Source organism: Brachyhypopomus gauderio, chromosome 14 (genome assembly GCF_052324685.1).
Source record: "Brachyhypopomus gauderio isolate BG-103 chromosome 14, BGAUD_0.2, whole genome shotgun sequence".
Classification (NCBI taxonomy): Eukaryota; Metazoa; Chordata; class Actinopteri; order Gymnotiformes; family Hypopomidae; genus Brachyhypopomus; species Brachyhypopomus gauderio.
Genome location: NC_135224.1, coordinates 14,147,165 through 14,150,796, shown reverse-complemented (window position 1 = coordinate 14,150,796; position 3,632 = coordinate 14,147,165). Strand labels below are relative to the sequence as shown.

The 3,632-nt window shown below is 40.0% G+C and overlaps 1 long non-coding RNA gene across 1 annotated transcript; it reads left to right on the top strand.

Annotated features, from left to right (window-relative positions):
• The first annotated feature begins 502 nt into the window (after positions 1 to 502).
• Positions 503 to 2,530, top strand: LOC143475692 (uncharacterized). The gene is made up of 3 exons (XR_013121087.1): positions 503 to 925; positions 1,435 to 1,546; positions 1,625 to 2,530. It is a non-coding gene; the product is annotated as an uncharacterized LOC143475692 (long non-coding RNA).
• The last annotated feature ends 1,102 nt before the right edge of the window (positions 2,531 to 3,632 follow it).

The window sequence follows — 3,632 nt, the reverse complement described above, 5'->3', positions numbered from 1 at the left end:
TACAACATTTGAAATAATTACAATGTTACAGTAGGCAAATTGCCCTAATTTGCACTGGTGGTAGTTGTTGTTTTTTTATTATTATTATTATTAATATTTAAAAGTTGTTCTCTGCAATACTTTATGTATGTTTTAAAATATTTTTGTGCAACACCTATATTTATTGCTTGTTATACGGTAATATTTAAGTAATTTGTTTTTTATTTGTTTCTTATATGTTATACCAGGGGTGCTCATTATGTCGATCGCAATCGAAGGAAGTGTGGGTCGATCGCGAAGGAATGTGCGTAGATCGCGTGACATTAAAAAGTAGTAGATGAATCACCCATCTGCACTGATGGTTTGATTGACATTCATGGTAGCCAATCTGCAGTCCGCTCAACAAATTTCGTTCACCACCTCACAACCCACCACCCCCCGGTAGATCTTTCTGACTGTCATCTTATAAGTAGCTCGCAAGCTGAGAACTTGTGGGCACCCCTGTGTTATACAATCAACCCAATGATTGATGATACAGGGGGCACCAACCAAAATCTCGCCTAGGGCACCACATTGGTCAGGGCCGGCTCTGGTTTTATCTGATTGATCATAGCTTCAGGGTCCTGGAAAACTGACTGAAGCTGAGCGTAGGCAAGTGCATGAAGTGGGGATAAACTGGGATCTGCATTCAGTTACTGAGGAGAACAGGAAATGGCTGGCACAATGCATCCTACAACATGCTGTCCACTGACCACTTATCCAGTTTAACTCTAGATTTTGTTTCATGACTAATTTATTAATTTATGTTGTTGGTCGGAGAGAAAAGCAGGCGCAGCAGATCAAGAAGGGTCTGAAAGATGCTAGAGTTCTCTTCATGATTAAAGAATGCCCTGCTATAATTGAACAGCTTTTCCCAAGAGCTGCTTCTCAAGTAATTGAGCCAGAGGTATGTATGAACGGTATAGAATAGACCTAATACCATCATATGCTGTGTACAGATTGACAGTGACTGTAAGTCCATTCATCTTGTAAAGTCTACACATGGAGGTTTATCCTCTTGTAGATTTCTGTGTGAATGCTAATCTGAGGGTTTCTCTCAACTAACCCCTGTGGTTTTGTATTTTTTACACAGTCACTTACGTTATAGCCTCTTAACTCCTAATTGAGCTGAATCACAAAAGCATAAATCCAGTATGCTCTGCAGGAGAGGTTTTAGGACTGAGGTTTGGGAAACACCAACCTTCATGTTTCTTATTCTTCTGAAAACAGTAGATTACAGTAAACAGTAGTGGAGGATTGCTGCAGCCAAATGTTCTGAAAACTACATCTATAGCAGGGTGCAATGTTTTACATTAGTTAACACCATATTTCACTAAATGTTGGGTATAAAATTTACCTGTTAGATCTGATAATACTGTTTTATTCTAAGATGATTTAAAGATGTTTGTTGTATAGATGATCCTGGACAAAACAATTTGGCCAGCACCTGATAGTGATGAAGACATGGACTACCAACTTGAAGATTCTTGCAAAGTGACTGGCTTCTTCCGCCAGTACATTGAACATGGTAGGTCACTTGGATTCACTGCAGAAATCTTTAAATAAAGTTTCTTATTCCTCAGTACATTTTCATGTATTTTAACAGGTACATCAGAGGAGTTGAAGAAGCTGGTCCAGTTTTGGGTGGGCTGGACTTCGCTTTCACAGCATCTATATGTGGAGGTCTCAACAAGCGTCCCAATGCCAACTGCATATACAGACAATCAAGCTCCCTGTACATTACAGAGCCTGTGAGGACTTACGGAAAGACCTCCAAGCTGCTGTTTCAACCACTGAATATGGATTTGAACAAAAAAGGTTCACCAGATAATATATAGTTAAGTTTTAGATTTAAAGTTACTTTTAAAGTTTTAGTTTTTCAGTGCTAATATAGTACCATGGGGGACCGCCATTATTTACTACTTGCCTCATATAATTGCAAAAAAGAACAACCTTTCATGGTTCTCACCACCATGTGTACTGGCTGATTAACCATTTTTGGTGTATAGGGAAAACATACTGTGACGTCTGAGACGTGGGGACAGATGCAGCCGGAGGCGAGGGTTGCAACAAAGGAAGTTTATTCTCCATATGAGAATGAAATAAAGGCAACACAAAAGGCATTGCAAAATAGGTAGAGTTAGCACCACTTTGATATGTGTGCACAGCGACAGACAATAGTAACAGCAGCAGAGAGAGGACCAGCGTAGAACCTCCAGTAGGGCAACGTGCAGCACTGGACCGAATGTCCTGCAGGAATAAAAAGGGTGCACAACATAATTGGGAACAGGTGCTAGTATTCAGGTGAACAAGAAGGTAGGAGTGGTTTAGTGCTCGGGGCGTGTGTTGTGAGTGCTCATGAACGGGAACACGCGCCTTCTGGTGGCGACCCGGCCTCCCCACCGTGACACATACAATGTTTCTTGTTAATGTTCTCATATACAGAGATTTTCATTTACAGAAGATGAGTTAGCTGACCCTATATGAAGTCTTATGCAGTTGCATGCTGTATTTTAAAGATTTTACAGTTAAAGGTTTTGGTTTTTTTTTAAACATTATTGTTAAATTTCATTTTAAACCCCAGTTTGCATGTGTGTGTGTGTGGGGGGGGGGGGGGTGTTTGAACACACACCAAAAATATTTGTTCAGGAATGTTTTGTAAGTGCATAATTTTATTGTTCAAGTGTATTCTTTTATTCAATAATACATTGAATTAACACATTTATATACGAGTTGGATTGTGTGTTTCACACTTCATCATAAATTGAAATAGTAAAGAAATCAGTTTCTCTTTTATCTTCCGAATTCGTAAAACTGACCAGGGACAATAACTGATTATCTGCATACTTTTATCCTCCTTTCACCGTTCTTCAATGGTCAGGACCACCATAGATCTGGTAGTATCTCAGAGTCATTCTCAGCATTGCAGGGACACTGGTACAAGTGGATATGTGGCCTTTTTAAACACCTGAGTCACTGCTGGACTGAGAATAGCCTATCAAAAAGAAAGAGGCTAACAAAGTATGCAGAGAAACAGACTATGGTGTGTAATTATAGAACTACAAAGTGAAAGCTATATGGAAAATTGAGCCGACATAATGAACAGTTAGTGTAGTTACAACAGTAGCGAATCGTGACCATTAAACCTTGGCCCGCTACCCCAAGAAAATTCTTTTTTCCTCTTCTAATAAACTGCAATAAAGAATAAAGAAAAAATGGGACGACAGTATAGCTTTAGAAACCCAATAAACAATAACATTTGTACTAGATAACTTGTTAAGCAAAATAAGTTTTCACAGCTCCGTGGTTCTCGGAAGCGGAATATGTAAACGAGGGCATCAAAGGACTGAATCGAAACTAGCTAGCGGTGGTTCGCTAACGACAGCTAGCATCACCACAGCGGGCGGAAATTATCATACAGTTAAGCCCACCCACTAAGAGGGAAGATATGATTGGTCAATTTTACTGTCATTTGAAACTGGTATTGCGCTGAATTATAACTGCCAGGCCCTCTGTAAACGAACAGCGGGCATCACAGTCCTGATAGGGGGAGACACAGGCTCACAGGCTTCCACTTAACCCCTCACCTTCCAACACAGATTGAATAGACACGG